Source organism: Schistocerca americana, chromosome 2 (assembly GCF_021461395.2).
Source record: "Schistocerca americana isolate TAMUIC-IGC-003095 chromosome 2, iqSchAmer2.1, whole genome shotgun sequence".
In the NCBI taxonomy this organism is placed as follows: domain Eukaryota; kingdom Metazoa; phylum Arthropoda; class Insecta; order Orthoptera; family Acrididae; genus Schistocerca; species Schistocerca americana.
Genome location: NC_060120.1, coordinates 1042460741 through 1042478599, shown reverse-complemented (window position 1 = coordinate 1042478599; position 17859 = coordinate 1042460741).

The window sequence follows — 17859 nt, the reverse complement described above, 5'->3', positions numbered from 1 at the left end:
GAAGGGACCAGTTAGTAGGACAAGTTCTGAGGCATCAAGGGATCACAAATTTAGCATTGGAGGGCAGCATGGGGGGTAAAAATGGTAGAGGGAGACCAAGAGATGAATACACTAAGCAGATTCAGAAGGATGTGGGTTGCAGTAAGTACTGGGAGATGAAGAATCTTGCACAGGATAGGGTAGCATGGAGAGCTGCATCAAACCAGTCTCAGGACTGAAGGCAACAAAAACAACAACATTTCCAGATTAAGTGGTATCTAATGTCATTTTCCGTCTTAAACTAAGGTTAAATGCTTTATACAATCGGTCTTAATTCAGACGCTCGTGAGTTCGGTTGTCCTAATTTCAGCCGGCCGCTGTGGCTGAGCGGTTCTAGGTGCTTCAGTCCGGAACCGCGCTACTGCTACGGTCGCAGGTTCGAATCCTGCATCGGGCATGGATGTATGTGATGTCCTTAAGTTAGTTAGATTTAAGTAGTTCTGAGTCCAGGGGATTGATGACCTCAGATGTTAAGTCCCATAGTGCTTAGAGCCATTTTTTGAACCTAATTTCAACACCCCTCCAGGAAGTATATGTCGTTGCTGCCTGGCCTATTCAAACGCCCCGGAGAACGGTAAAAATGGAACAAAAGCGGGACCCCCTCCCTTAAATGAGTTATAAATAATTCCACATTAGAGAGAGAAGCGGGCGTGACGCGGCCGCCGTGACCCGCGGCTTTCCACCGGCAAGTCAGCCGCCTAAATCGCTTTTTTGTGGCCGGGCCGACCGACGCTCCATCAAGCGTGCGCCGTCGGGCAGCTACCAGTATTTATCTCGCACCGCTCCGAGGGAAAGGGCCGCATTGGAAAAGGGGAGTGGGTGGGGGACAAAAAAAACGAAAAGAGGGAAATTCTATTGTTGGCCACGCGCAACCTACCCCATTATTTACAGTTGTGGTGGCCGGCCTGCAGCGGAACATAGTGCTCCGCGCCGTAATTAGGGTCCCACGCAGGCGGTAACAGAGTGGCGTGGGTTTCGAGTCCGCCAGCCAGGAAGTGCAGTCGCCGTTAACCTGCTCACTGGCCCCAGCCCTAGGCCGCCCCGCGTCTGCATTCGGCGCTCGTTCCAGGAAAGCTTATCGCAGCTGTATTCACGTCCCGTGCTGTGATGAACCTGTTCAGAGTAATTACAGTCCCTTCTCTCACCGCCATATTTTTAAAGACGCAGTGAAGTCTTTGTCTGCTTCGGGCCATTGTTGCCAACAGCGCGGTTTAGAGGTACTCCCGGGTCCGTAAGCGATCTTCAGATTCGTCACAAATAAAAGGAAACGTAAAGATAAGCAACATTTGGATGTCATCAGTCCCCAAGCTTACGCACTACCTCATTTAACGTAGGCTAACTTACGCTAAGGACAACACATTCGAACCTCCGATGGGGGGGGGGGAGGGGGGGGGAGCCGTGCGGACCGTGACGATACGCCTCAGACCGCGAGGCTACCCCACGCCGCTAAAGATAAGCAATGACGACACTTTGCAGCGAACAACGCTGCGTACGAGGTGCATTCAAGTTCTAAGGCCTCCGATTTTTTTTCTAATTAACTACTCACCCGAAATCGATGAAACTGGCGTTACTTCTCGACGTAATCGCCCTGCAGACGTACACATTTTTCACAACGCTGACGCCATGATTCCATGGCAGCGGCGAAGGCTTCTTTAGGAGTCTGTTTTGACCACTGGAAAATTGCCGAGGCAATAGCAGCACGGCTGGTGAATGTGCAGCCACGGAGAGTGTCTTTCATTGTTGGAAAAAGCCAAAAGTCACTAGGAGCCATGTCAGGTGAGTAGGGAGCATGAGGAATCACTTCAAAGTTGTTATCACGAGGAAACTGTTGCGTAACGTTAGCTCGATGTGCGGGTGCGTTGTCTTGGTGAAACAGCACACGCGCAGCACTTCCCGGACGTTTCTGTTGCACTGCAGGAAGGAATTTGTTCTTCAAAACGTTTTCGTAGTATGCACCTGTTACCGCAGTGCCCTTTGGAACGCAATGGGTAAGGATTACGCCCTCGCTGTCCCAGAACATGGACACCATCATTTTTTCAGCACTGGCGGTTACCCGAAATTTTTTTGGTGGCGGTGAATCTGTGTGTTTCCATTGAGCTGACTGGCGCTTTGTTTCTGGATTGAAAAATGGCATCCACGTCTCATCCATCGTCACAACCGACGAAAAGAAAGTCCCATTCGTGCTGTCGTTGCGCGTCAACATTGCTCGGCAACATGCCACACGGACAGCCGTGAGGTCGTCTGTCATCATTCGTGGCACACACCTGGATGATACTTTTCGCATTTTCAGGTCGTCATGCAGGATTGTGTGCACAGAGCCCACAGAAATGCCAACTCTGGAGGCGATCTGTTCAACAGTCATTCGGCAATCCCCCAAAACAATTCGCTCCACTTTCTCGATCGTGTCATCAGACCGGCTTGTGCAAGCCCGAGGTTGTTTCGGTTTGTTGTCACACGGTGTTTTGCCTTCATTAAACTGTCGTACCCACGAACGCACTTTTGACACATCCATAACTCCATCACCACATGTCTCCTTCAACTGTCGATGAATTTCAATTGGTTTCACACCACGCAAATTCAGAAAACGAATGATTGCACGCTGTTCAAGTGAGGAAAACGTCGCCATTTTAAGTATTTAAAACAGTTCTCATTCTCGCCGCTGGCTGTAAGATTCCATCTGCCGTACGGTGCTGCCATCTCTGGGACGTATTGACAATTAATGCGGCCTCATTTTAAAACAATGCTCATGTTTCTATCTCTTTCCAGTCCGGAGAAAAAAAATCGGAGGCCTTAGAACGTGAATGCACCTCGTACATTGCAGACCAGTACGTGACTGTGGAAGTCGTTGTTGGTAGAGACCTTGCGTACGTCTACTGGAGAAACAGGAATTACATTGGAAAAAATATAGTCCGGCAATGTTGACCGGCAATATTGCCGACGGCAATACCTATGGCTACAAGTCGGCAACATTGCCGACCACTGTTGCCTGGCAATTTTTCCGGCAGTGAATTTCCCGGCCAGAAGAGTTTACAAGAGACACAGTATGAGGAGGAGGAGATTAGTGTTTAACGTCCCGCCGACAACGAGGTCATTAGAGACAGTGCACAAGCTCGGATGAGGGAAGGTTTGAGAAGGATACGTGCCCTTCTGAAGGAACCATCCCTGCATTTGCCTTGTGTGATTTAGGGAAATCGCGGAAAACCTAAACCATGATGACCGGACGTGGGTTTGAAGCGTCGTCCTTCTGAATGCGAGTCTAGCGCTAACCACTTGGCCACCTCGCTCGGTAGACACAGTATTGCCGCGAGACAGATGAGAGCGAGTTGAAGCGTATACGGCTCTCATGCATTAGAATTCCACGAGGAAAGTAGTTAGCAAGATAAACATACATCAGCCTTTGTGCTTGCGTTCTTTTTTAAGAAAACGAACTGCTTTCGAATATTGAAATATGATTTAAATTTATTGTAAAAGCATTTGGTTCAAGCACTGGTAAGACCAAAACCAATATGAAACTGTGCTTGATAACCTGACTGCCTGTCACCCATCGGGTTTTGGCTGCTGATATTTCATACACAAGTTTGATGTACCACTTTAAGCTCACTTATCAATGTTGATATCAGACTTGGGTGGGAGGACAAGTGTTTATGCTCGTATTATCAGTCACTCGTACAATGGCACAATCAGAGAACCATGACTTTCAAAAATGTCAATCATTTACCGCCAATGTTCTGGGGCGTGAAAAGTAGTGTATACAGAAGGGTAATTAAGAAACACGACAATTACCAAGTTGCTGCCCATGAAAATGAAACGCACGGAATGAAGCTTAAAAAAATTATAAGACTTAGGTTATATAAAATAGAATTCTGGTTGTCTTCTACTACGATAGTAGCAGCCAGAATGTGGTTCTTCAGATTCCTGTTTATGTATAAACTAATTTATATGTTCAGTAACTCCTCCCATAGATGTAGGTATCAGATTTATTTGCTCGCTTCTACATTCTTGTAAACAACTAACAAATCGAATGCCACTACGTACTCGCATCAACTTTCAAACTGAAGTCATCGAGTAAAACAGAAGTGATTTCTGACGTTCCCCAAGGTAGTGTCATAGGCCCTGTGCTGTTCCTTATCTACACTCCTGGAAATTGAAATAAGAACACCGTGAATTCATTGTCCCAGGAAGGGGAAACTTTATTGACACATTCCTGGGGTCAGATACATCACATGATCACACTGACAGAACCACAGGCACATAGACACAGGCAACAGAGCATGCACAATGTCGGCACTAGTACAGTGTATATCCACCTTTCGCAGCAATGCAGGCTGCTATTCTCCCATGGAGACGATCGTAGAGATGCTAGATGTAGTCCTGTGGAACGGCTTGCCATGCCATTTCCACCTGGCGCCTCAGTTGGACCAGCGTTCGTGCTGGACGTGCAGACCGCGTGAGACGACGCTTCATCCAGTCCCAAACATGCTCAATGGGGGACAGATCCGGAGATCTTGCTGGCCAGGGTAGTTGACTTACACCTTCTAGAGCACGTTGGGTGGCACGGGATACATGCGGATGTGCATTGTCCTGTTGGAACAGCAAGTTCCCTTGCCGGTCTAGGAATGGTAGAACGATGGGTTCGATGACGGTTTGGATGTACCGTGCACTATTCAGTGTCCCCTCGACGATCACCAGTGGTGTACGGCCAGTGTAGGAGATCGCTCCCCACACCATGATGCCGGGTGTTGGCCCTGTGTGCCGGCCGAAGTGGCCGTGCGGTTAAAGGTGCTGCAGTCTGGAACCGCAAGACCGCTACGGTCGCAGGTTCGAATCCTGCCTCGGACATGGATGTTTGTGATGTCCTTAGGTTAGTTAGGTTTAAGTAGTTCTAAGTCTCTAGGGGACTAATGACCTCAGCAGTTGAGTCCCATAGTGCTCAGAGCCATTTGAACCATTTTTTTGTTATCAAGTAAATTATAAACGGAGTCAAAGAAGCAACATTTTATGCGTTCATGCTCATTTGTATCAGGGATTCGAGCCGTGTGATACAAATATCAGTAACATTTAAGATTTTGTAATTAATCAACTGGAGAGATAGAGGAACATTTCGTTGGGTTTATTGCCGTCGCAGAAACAACGGGAGAGTATTTAACAAATGCCATTTTAAAGGAACAAGAAAATAAAGGCCTAGACATCCAAAACTGTCGGGGAGGGGGACACGATAACGGTGCCAATATGGCTGGCATTAATAAAGGTGTTAGAACAAGAATACTCAATACTAATCCAAGACCTTTGTTCACGCCGTGTGGATGCCAGTTGTTGGATTTTGCTTTTGCTAGATGCTGCTAACACTTGTAAAACAGCTTAAACCTTTTTCGGCTTCATCAATAAAGTTTGTGTGCTTTTTACAAAATCAAGCAAGCGTTGGGAGCTTATAAAAACTAAATTGATACTACACTGAAACCTCTGTCTGAAACACGATGGAAAAGTAGAATCGGAGCTGTAAAAGCGATATTTTTGCAATTTGATGATGTCATCGAAAGTGTGAGTGGCCTGAAAAATGGAAGTGATGATTCCGAAACTCTTAGCGACTGTGAAGCAGTCTTCAGAAATGTTAACTTTTGAGTTGATTGTTGCAATACATGTGTGGTTTTACTGCTGTTGTTGTGGTCTTCAGTCCTGAGACTGGTTTGATGCAGCTCTCCATGCTACTCTATCCTGTGCAAGCTTCTTCATCTCCCAGTACCTACTGCAACCTACATCCTTCTGAATCTGTTTAGTGTATTCATCTCTTGGTCTCCCTCTACGATTTTTACCCTCCACGCTGCCCTCCAATACTAAATTGGTGATCCCTCGATGTCTCAGAACATGTCCTACCAACTACGTGTCAACAATATACGTAAACTATGGCAATCGGTTCGAGTGAACTTGAAGGTCGCTATTGACACTTTATGTTCATTTCACGACTGGATTCAAGAATTCCGTAACACAGGATTTGAAACAAGCGCTGCACAAGCTCGTTTGTCTGTAAAAAAAAAAAATAGTTTCGAAACTGAGTCTCAGTTAAAAAAAGAGTAGCACAGAAAAAACGAATGTTCGGTTACGAAAAAATTGATAAACCTATGCAATCTGCTGGAATGCAGTATAGAGTTAGCTTTTTTAACACAATGATAGACGCTATAATAGTCGACACTGAATGTCGATTCAAAGCGCTCAACGAATATTTTGAACGAATTGGTTTTACTTACGATACGAATTATTTGGAATCGTTATCCAAGGACGACTTTCGCAAACATTTTAATGATTTAGGTACAACAGTTCGAAAAGGCGGAAGTAGGGACGTACAGTTTTCCGAACCTTAAGAGCAACTCGAACTTTTAAAATCCAACCTACAGGACTCAATCAAAGTGTTAACTCTGTGGCAGTCCAGAATTTGCAAATACGAAATTTTTATCTACAAACAGAGCAAAAACCGGTTTGTGCGACATCGGCTATAGCGATCGTAAACTGTCGGTCCCTTCGGCGTTGTTATAGCCGATTTCGACTGTATTCATCTACATCTACATCTACATGGAAACTCTGCAAATCACATTTAAGTGTCTGGCAGAGGGTTCATCGAACCACATTCACAATTCTCTATTATTCTAATCTCGTATAGCGCGCGGAAAGAATGAACACCTATATCTTTCCGTACGAGCTCTAATTTCCCTTATTTTATCGTGGTGATCGTTCCTCCCTAAGCAGGTCGGTCTCAACAAAATATTTTCGCATTCGGAGGACAAAGTTGGTGACTGGAATTTCGTGAGAAGATTCAGTCGCAACGAAAACGCCTTTCTTTTAACGATTTCCAGCCCAAATCCTGTATCATTTCTGTGACACTCTCTCCCATATTTCGCGATAATACAGAACGTGCTGCCTTTCTTTGAACTTTTTCAATTTACTCCGTCAGTTCTATTTGGTAAGGATCCCACACCGCGCAGCAGTATTCTAAAAGAGGACGGACAAGAGTAATGTAGGAAATCTCCTTAGTAGGTCTGTTACATTTTCTAAGTGTCCTGGCAATAAAACGCAGTCTTTGGTTAGCCTTCCCCACAACATCTTCTATGTGTTCCTTCCAATTTAAGTTGTTCGTAATTGTAATACCTAGGTATTTAGTTGAATTTACGGCTTTTAGATTAGACTGATTTATCGTGTAACTGAATTTTAACAGGTTCCTTTTAGCACTCATGTGGATGACCTCACACTTTTCTTTGTTCAGGGTCAACTGCCACTTTCCGCACCATTCAGATATTTTTTCTAAATCGTTTTGCAGTTTGAACTTGTGATGGCTTGATTAGTCTATAAACGAGAGCATCATCTGCAAACAACCGAAGACGGCTGCTCAGATTGCTTCCCAAATCGTTTATATACACTCCTGGAAATGGAAAAAAGAACACATTGACACCGGTGTGTCAGACCCACCATACTTGCTCCGGACACTGCGAGAGGGCTGTACAAGCAATGATCACACGCATGGCACAGCGGACACACCAGTAACCGCTGTATTGGCCGTCGAATGGCGCTAGCTGCGCAGCATTTGTGCACCGCCGCCGTCAGTATCAGCCAGTTTGCCGTGGCATACGAAGCTCCATCGCAGTCTTTAACACTGGTAGCATGCCGCGACAGCGTGGACGTGAACCGTATGTGCAGTTGACGGACTTTGAGCGAGGGCGTATAGTGGGCATGCGGGAGGCCGGGTGGACGTACCGCCGAATTGCTCAACACGTGGGGCGTGAGGTCTCCACAGTACATCGATGTTGTCGCCAGTGGTCGGCGGAAGGTGCACGTGCCTGTCGACCTGGGACCGGACCGCAGCGACGCACGGATGCACGCCAAGACCGTAGGATCCTATGCAGTGCCGTAGGGGACCGCACCGCCACTTCCCAGCAAATTAGGGACACTGTTGCTCCTGGGGTATCGGCGAGGACCATTCGCAACCGTCTCCATGAAGCTGGGCTACGGTCCCGCACACCGTTAGGCCGTCTTCCGCTAACGCCCCAACATCGTGCAGCCCGCCTCCAGTGGTGTCGCGACAGGCGTGAATGGAGGGACGAATGGAGACGTGTCGTCTTCAGCGATGAGAGTCGCTTCTGCCTTGGTGCCAATGATGGTCGTATGCGTGTTTGGCGCCGTGCAGGTGAGCGCCACAATCAGGACTGCATACGACCGAGGCACACAGGGCCAACACCCGGCATCATGGTGTGGGGAGCAATCTCCTACACTGGCCGTACACCACTGGTGATCGTCGAGGGGACACTGAATAGTGCACGGTACATCCAAACCGTCATCGAACCCATCGTTCTACCATTCCTAGACCGGCAAGGGAACTTGCTGTTCCAACAGGACAATGCACATCCGCATGTATCCCGTGCCACCCAACGTGCTCTAGAAGGTGTAAGTCAACTACCCTGGCCAGCAAGATCTCCGGATCTGTCCCCCACTGAGCATGTTTGGGACTGGATGAAGCGTCGTCTCACGCGGTCTGCACGTCCAGCACGAACGCTGGTCCAGCTGAGGCGCCAGGTGGAAATGGCATGGCAAGCCGTTCCACAGGACTACATCCAGCATCTCTACGATCGTCTCCATGGGAGAATAGCAGCCTGCATTGCTGCGAAAGGTGGATATACACTGTGCTAGTGCCGACATTGTGCATGCTCTGTTGCCTGTGTCTATGTGCCTGTGGTTCTGTCAGTGTGATCATGTGATGTATCTGACCCCAGGAATGTGTCAATAAAGTTTCCCCTTCCTGGGACAATGAATTCACGGTGTTCTTATTTCAATTTCCAGGAGTGTAGTATCAATAGGAAGTAGCAGATATGAGAACAGCGAGAAACTTAACATCAGGATCGATGGTCACGACATGGATGAAGTCGAGGAATTCTGCAGCCTAGTCAGTAAAATAACCTATGACGGGCAGAGAAAGTAGGACATCAAAAGCAGACTAGTACTGGCAAGAAGGGCATTCCTGGACAAGAGAAGTCTACTAGTATCGGACATATGCCTTAATTTGAAGAAGAAATTTCTGAGAATGTACGTGTGGAGTACAGCATGTTATGCTAATGAAACATGGATTGTGGGAAAACCGGAACGGAAGAAAGTCGAAGCATTTGAAATGTGGTTTAACAGACGAATGTTGAAAATTAGGTGGACTGATAGGGTAAGGAATGAGGATGTTCTGTGCAGGATCGGAGAGGAAAGGAATACTTGGAAAACACTGACAAAGAGAAGGGATAGGATGATAGGACATCTGTAAAGACATGAGGGAATGACTTCCATGGTACTAGAGGGAGCTGTAGAGGGCAATAACTGAAGAGGAAGACAGTGTTTGGACTACATCCAGCTAATAATTGAGAACGTAGCTTGCAAGTGCTACTCTGAGATGAAGAGGTTGGCACAAGAGAAAGGGAATTCGTGGCGGGCCGCATCAAACCCCCCCCCCCCCCCTCCCAAAAAAAAAAAAAAGAAATTGCCAATAGTGCAGTATGGAGCAAGTGTTATTACGGCGTGGGGTTGTTTTGCTTTCAAGGAAACGCTAAATGCTAAAGTTCAAATGGCTCTGAGCACTATGGGACTTAACTTCTGAGGTCATCAGTCCCCTAGAGACTTAGAACTACTTAAACCTAACTAACCTAAGGACATCAGACACATCCATGCCCGAGGCGGGATTCGAACCTGCGCCGTAGCGGTCGCGCGGTTCCAGACTTTGCGCCTAGAACCGCTCGGCCACTCCGGCCGGTTAAATGCGAAGGAATTTGAACACATTTCACAGGGAACTGTTCAGAAATATTGAATTTTTTTATCAGCATTTCAACACCCCCAATTATACAGTAGCGTATGTGAGGCAATGATTTATGGAATGAAATGTTGTGTGCAGATTCCCTACCTGAACCCAATAGAACACCTTCGGGATGAGTTAGAACGACATGGCTCTAGATCCTAGCGTTCACCATCATCACCTCCTCTGGCTTCGGCTGTTGAGGAAAAATGGGCTATTTTTCCACGGACATTCAGACACCTCACTGAACTTATGTCCAGGATGTCATAAGGACGGTGGCACACCCCACAGTAACGCCTTGTGATAAGCGTCCGGATATATCTGATCGGATAGTGTAAAGCCCATATTGGGCACGATATTGGCTTTGTTTTTCCAAAGAAGCTAACGGGAATTCGTCAACACTATAGCCACAGATAGGGTAGACCAGAGTGATGCTGATTCGTGCTCATCGTGAATAACGTGCCTGTGCCTTAGAAACCCCATCGCACAACTTTTTGTGTGTTTAAAAGAGAAGTATTCAGTAGGAGTAATAATAGCAGTAATATTAGTAGCCTTATTCATGCGTAGATTTCTTTTACAGGGATGTTGGACATATCTTGGTACTACAACTTAAGGGCAACAAAAAGAAGGTAACTCATATGTACAGGCATTTACAAACTTACAGGTCTAGTTTGATAAGGCTAGAGTAGATAGCCAATCGTGGCTTCATGGTACGAAGCATCCAGGCATTTTCCAGAAGCAATTTAGGGAAACCACGGAAAACCTAAATCAGGATGGCTGGATAAAGATTAGTGTCTCCAGCCACCTGAATACAAGACTTTAAGTCTGTTTGAAACAGTGGTACCTCATTCGATTTCTTCCTAGTGCGAAGTACTGCTTTACAAAGAACTTACACTGATGAGCCAAAACCTTGTGATCGCTGCCCACTGCGAGTCTGAGTAGCTGCTGGTGATCTTGCGGGCACGTGATGCAGTAAGGAAAGAGTGTAAGCGGAAGAGAGACGAATGGGCAGTCATCGTAGCGAAAATACTAGCCGCAAATGCGGAAATCCACTGATATAAGCGATTTTGACAAAGGGGACATTGTTATGCCCCTGCGGCTGGAAACGAGAAACTCTGAAATGGCGAAGCTGGTCTCCTGTTGGCGTATTGCTGTCGTGAGAACCTATGGAAAGTGGTTGAAGGACGCTGAAATAACGAGTACGCCGTATGTTACTGGACGACCGCTTCTCATCACAAAACGGAGACGTTAGAGGATGCGTAATCCAGGATAGGCAGCGATCTGTGGAAGGTCTGGCGACAATGCTGGTGCAGACACTAGCGTTTATGGGGACACCGTTGAAAGGCCACTGTTTGGGCTCCTGACCATACGACTGTGTTGATCCAACGACACGGGCAATTGTAATTGGAGTGGGCACAGGATGACTTAGTTTTCACAGTGGATCAACAGAAACGTGTCTCCTGTCGAATGAATCGCATTTCTTGTTGCACCAGATCGATGGTTCGGTTCTTACACGCCACATTCCGGAGAATGGCGGCGTGAAACATGCACTGCGTTACAGATGCAGGTCGTTGAGGGCAGAGTTATGCTATGAGGTACATTGAATTGGACTTCCATGGGATCTGCGGTGGGATCTGTGGTCTTGGGTGTCTTGTCACGGTCCGCGCGGCTCCCCCCTGTCGGAGGTTCGAGTCCTCCATCGGGCATGGGTGCCTGTGTTGTCCTTAGCGTAAGTTAGTTTAAGTAATATTAAGTAGTGTGTAAGCTCAGGAACCGATGACGTCAGCAGTTTGGTCCCATAAGACCTTACCATAAGACAAGACATTATTGGGGACCACCTGCATCGCTTCATGCTTGAAGTCTCCCCCTCTGCCGACAACATTTTCCAGCAGGATAACTGCCCGTGTTGCAAGGTCAGAATCGTGCTACAGTGGCTTGAGGGGCATTGTAGTGAACTCACATTGATGTCTTGGCCAGCAAGTGTACCCACTGGAATACATATCGGTCGCCAGCTACATGCCCATAAACCTCCATAGCTTAATTTGTGCGAATTGCGAATTGCGTCTGGTGCCATGTACTTCTGGAATCCTGTCAAGGACTTGTAAAATTCATACCAAGTAGAATTTCTGTAGTACTGTGTTTGAAAAGTGGAACGACACTCTATTAAACAGGTAGTCATAATGACTTGGCTCATCGATGTATTTAAAAATGTAAAACGCTAGTGCAACTTTGTTCGTTTCTCATTCGCTGTCATAGCACACATTACACACACTGTAGACATATCGTTTCCTTATCAGAAAAGGGTGATCCACTGATTTCTTCGTGTAGTAGTTTGAGGATCGCTGTTTCCTACTACAGTTCTTTCGGCAACATACGTTTCTTGCGGGAGATGTTTGATATGAAGTCATTCTCATTGGTGTCGCATTGAGGGCACTCGCACTTATGGAGCGAAATTTGAAAATGTTATGTCTTATAAAGATAAAAAATACAAAAAAAACATATATCAGTTTTGAGATAGAACATGAAATTTTAGTGGTGTAAAAATATTTGAGTTGCTGCTCAGTCAAAATGTCCTAAAATTTAGACACATTATTTCGTTACTGGGCTTCATGAAAATTGCTAGTGAAGTAATTGGTTGGCATTCATGTGTGATGCGCTGTTTTAAAGCGTTTAGAATAAACTATGGATTATTTACTTATAAAATATTTTCTGAAAACAATGCTGCACAGTTTAAATGTAGACTGTCTAGCAAAAAAATGTGAAGGTCCCAGGGGACATGGTCGGCTGTCAGTGTAACTTCGTTCACATACACACCATTAGTGTAAATGTAAATGATTAAAGTAGGGGTTCTCTGTGACAGGTGGAACGGTCACCAGACTGCATTAGTGTTGTTGGTGTTTAGTGTTGTTATTAGGCCTGGCAGGGTTTATACAGTAGGTGTGTGGACAGTGTCAGATGTTGAGTGAGCACCATGAAGGACGCAGAAATATCACATAACCATGTAGACAGTGTTACCAACACCTGACAGAGTTTGAAAGGGGACTCACTGTGCGTCTCCATTTGCCTGGCTGGTTGAGTCGTACAATAGATCTCTGGAGCCTTCAGATATGACAGTGGCCTGATGTTGGACTGCATGGTCCGGCCAACAACGTCTGATCACCACAGGGGAGGATCACTGTACAGTGCACATCTATGCATGCCATCCGAGAGTAAATACTGGACTGCGCCGGCCGCGGTGGCAGAGCGGTTCTAGGCGCTTCAGTCTGGAACCGCGCGAGTGCTACGGTCGCAGGTTCGAATCCTGCCTCGGCCATGGATGTGTGTGATGTCCTTAGGTTAGTTAGGTTTAAGTAGTTCTAAGTTCTATGTGACTGATGACCTCCAATGTTAAATCCCATAGTACTCAGAGCCCAAATACTGGACTGCCTGCCATTAGGTTTAGTTAGGTTTAAGTAGTTCTAAGTTCTAGGGGACTGATGACCTCCAATGTTAAGTCCCATAGTACTCAGAGCCCAAATACTGGACTGCCTGCGACATTCTTGTCATCCCACACCATCAGCTGGAGACCAGCAGCAGCACGACTAGCGATTACTGTAGCATGCGCAGGCTACTGTTAACACCACAACACAAACGGTTGCGTTTGGAGGCCAAGTCCAGGAAGCATGGAATCCTGGTGAATGGCGTCGCACCACCCCAGTGCCCATCGTCCGTGAATATGGCGGCGACCTGAGTTGGGGTCCACCCTTCCACTGTTTTGGAGAGGCACAACGGTGTTACTCTTCGCATCATGGTGTGACGAACCATCTGGTGTGACTTGGCTACAGGTGGTAGCGACTGAGGGGACTGTGACGTCTTACACTACTTCATGGAAATCCTGTATCCCCATGCAACAGTATCGTTGTGTCGTTTTCCAACAGGACAAGGCTCGTTCGCACATGACACGTGTCTCTATCGCTATGCGCAAATTGAGATACGTATAGCGGGTGTGGCGCAGCCCGCATCTTTGTTTACCTCACAGGTTCAAACGGGACCGTGCAAATTGCGGCGCGACACCAAGGGGACGCGACACGCGAAATCGCCAGGTCGCGCGGCGTTGTGGTTGTGGCACAGTTTCTCTTGCAACGTGCCATGCGAGCACTGCGGGACGGCTGAAGCGGGGAGCGGAAGGCAGCCTCCAGCATGCTCGCTTCGGCATGGCGCATATGGGCAGTGAAAATATTGCCCATCCGAAGAATACGGCCTTACAGAAAACTGAATTTTATTGACACTGAGTAGTGTTTCGTTTTTCGCCGTTTAAGCGCTGCAACTCTTTTCGATACTACATAGTAGTTTGCAGTTACATATATCTGTACAGTTGTTATGTTTATTCTTTTCTCAAGAACAATGCGCAGCTCGATAACTGGTGAGGCATTATCTATTGGGATTATATCTTCTGCCTCCAGAATGTTCTCAGATCGTATGAAGGGACAGACGATTCATCGTGAGGGTAGTGAATAAGGTTCAAATGGCTCTGAGCACTATGGGACTTAACATCTGAGGTCATCAGTCCCCTAGAACTTAGAACTACTTAAACCTAACTAACCTAAGGACATCACACACATCCATGACTGAGGCAGGATTCGAACCTGCGACCGTAGCGGTCGCGCGGTTCCAGACTGAAGCGCCTAGAACCGCTCTGCCACACCGGCCGGCTTTAATTCTACTTCCTTTGCCAAAACACAGTACAATCTGCACAAACTCATCTTACAGCAGCTACTGCGACAGAATTTTGAAACAGAGTGGCTCATTAAACAAGTAATTGGCAACCAGAGAGTTCCACAACTTACGGAAAATCTCATTGTGTCGGTTTGCAGTAACATAAGAGAAGAAATATCATTTTATTTTCATACTAGGAAACTCTTGTGTCACTAGCTGTCGATAACTCTTAAGAAATTATAGACACTGGAGTGAAAAAAATAAAAGAGAAAGTGTCACTACTGATACATTGCCATAGATAAAAAGTTTCCTGTGTTTATGAACTGACAAAATAATCTCCTCCTTGTGTGCTATGATTCGCCAAAGTCGCGGTTTAGGAGATACGAGGGATGTTATGAATATTTCATTCTCTCGGGCGTGAGGTCGCCAGTGAGGGCTCTACATAGGACCGTTTTCTCGCGATTCGGAGACAAATAGAGACCTTTCCCGAGTCTAAGGAAAAATTCAACATTTTGTATCCCGCCTGGAAGGCGGTGCTTGGGTCTGCTCCTGTAAACCAATGGGTAGGCCGAATGTAGGAAGTGAGCAGGAGCAGGTGAGGTAAGATTCTCGGTACAGCTTTTTACGTGAAAGTACATTTAATAGAGAATATTAGTCAATGACATACGTGACTTTGGAACTGAAGAGCCCGTAGGTGCGAAACCGTAGTCCCGTCGTAAGCAGTACAAAGTATCAATAGGAAGCCTACACCCTCTGAAGTCGAAGCGATGTTTCCAGGCCGTCTGCTCTTGATGAAAAGGGTAAATCCGGAGAGCTCCATGGCGGCGGCTAGATGCCGCTGTCGTCGGTGTCGTGTAGTGCCAACTTACGACCTTGCACCTACGCCGTGGCATCGTTGCTATCGATACCACACATGTTAGCTAAATTTAATACACAGAAACATGTGCTGTAATACGCACCAAACGCAAAATCATAGCGATCCGTCTTTTTCATGGCAAGCTTTTTGAATTTTGCTTAGCGTCTTATTAAAATGTGTGTGTCACAATAAGTAAGACCATTAGCGAGACGATGTTCACTTCGCCACGAAGCTGACATATAACCCTACAAGCAAGGCAAGAATCAAACAGTTTTACCGAATAGTTTCTGTAAAATCGTTTGAGAAAGATTACAGTGTGCGCGCGCTTCTCTTCAGTCAGCGCAGAGCGTCGCCAACCGCCCGTGCTAAGCACGTGTACGAGTCTCATTATGCGTTGGACCAGCGCGACACGTGCGGAACACGTGCGCGTCGCGCTGTGTCTTGCGTCCACGCGTGCCACACGCGTCCCAATTTGCGCTTAGCTTATGAACTGTCTCCTTGATATGAAGGTGGTCGCCTGACCGAAACTGGTTGTCGATGCATAACACACGTCACAGCAGCTATTGGTGGTTTCTTGGTGCCGTTCTTCAAACGCAGTTTACTTCTGCCAATTAGATTTTTTTGGTTACGAACCCAAGAAAATTCTTGAAACTCGTCATTCAGACTAACATAACAATGAAACAGGAAGGCAAACAGAGAATTACCCCACATACTTGGTGTTGGGCGAAACTGAGTCTCTGAAGTCCAGAAAGGCCAGAATGTCGATTAGGAACTTGAGTGACGTGAGCTTATACTGTACCATTCTTACTTACTCTACCGAGCGCTGCGGTGTGTACCGACCACTGTGTCGCTTTTGTATCCCGCCTGGAAGGCGGCGCTCGGATCTACTCCTGCGAACTGCTTCTGCAAAATAGGCCGAATGAAGGAAGCGAGTAGGAGCAGGTGATGTAAAGCACTTCGGAACTGCAAGTAAAGTTAAAGCACCTTTACTGGTGTATACACATATACAGGGTGAAAAGTATTTAAACCGACAAACTCTGGGAGGTTGTAGGGGACATCAAAACAAATATTTTCCCCTAATGTCATTTTTTCCTATGAGGAGTATTTAAACCGGTAGAGGAAGATTTATCTGGCGGCAAATTAATTAAACCAACAAACACTTTTCCATTTTTTTATGACCAACAGACAACACATTAACACACCCCAATTTCAGTTACAGTAGATTTTCAAAAATGCCTCCATGGACACGTAAACAAAGATTACACCGTCTGATCATGTTCTGTCTGACACGGGCAAAAACCCCAGGAGTATCCTCAATTGTTCCTGCTGCTGCTACTATCCGGGCAACCAGATCCACTTCTGATGCAACAGGAGTTGCGTAAACAAGGTTGCGCATCTCTCCCCACACAAAAAACCAGAGGGGACATATCTGTGGATCGAGCAGGCCATAGTACGGGTCCACCTCTGCCAATCCACGTTTCTGGGAACCGTCGGTCCAGGAATCGACTCACACGACGACTGAAATGTGCCGGCGCCCCGTCATATTGGAACCACATGTGTTGTCATGTTGGGAGCGGGACGTCTTCCAGCAATTCTGGCAATGCTCTGGCGAGAAAATTGTAATATTGCCTGCCATTTAATGGCCTAGATAGCAGATACGGCCCAATTAAACAGTCCCCAACAACACTGACCCACACATTAAGAACCGCAATTGATGAGGGCTAGTAACTGTGACATGTGGGTTATCCTCACTCCAAACATGCGAATTGTGCATGTTGAAGACTCCATCACTCCCGAACGTTGCTTCATCAGTAAACAACACAGAGGATGGAAATGTAGGATGCATTTCACACTGTTCCAGGTAACACTGCGAAAACTGTGCTATGGGTGGATAATCAACTGCTTCCAGGTTGTGGACACGCTGTAAGTGAAATGGACGTAACAATTGCTCTCGAAGGACAGTTCTTACATTCATCTGATTCGTTCCCATGTTACGTGCAATTGCACAAGTGCTGATTGAAGGATCCCGCTCCACATGCTGCAAGACAGCTTCCTCAAACTGCAGCGTTCTTACCGTGCGACGGCGTCCCTGTCCAGGTAATCTGCTAAGTGACCCGGTCTCATGCAGACATTGGTACACAGCAGCGAAGGTCGTATGATGCAGGATACGGCGATTAGGATATTGTTGTTGATCAACCCGCTGTGCAGCTCGTCCGTTGTAGTGTGCTACGTAGTACGCACCAACCATATCAGTGTACTCACTCCAGGTGTATCGCTCCATTAGTAAACAGAGACAATGCACTGCTACACTGGTGGACAGCAGTTGCCTACAACTGAAGAGCGTTGATACGCCGTCTAACAACTGAAGATCGTAATACGGCCTCTAACAACTGAAGAGCGTAATATGGCCTCCACTGGTTTAAATAATTCTCATAGGAAAATATGACATTAGCGAAAAATA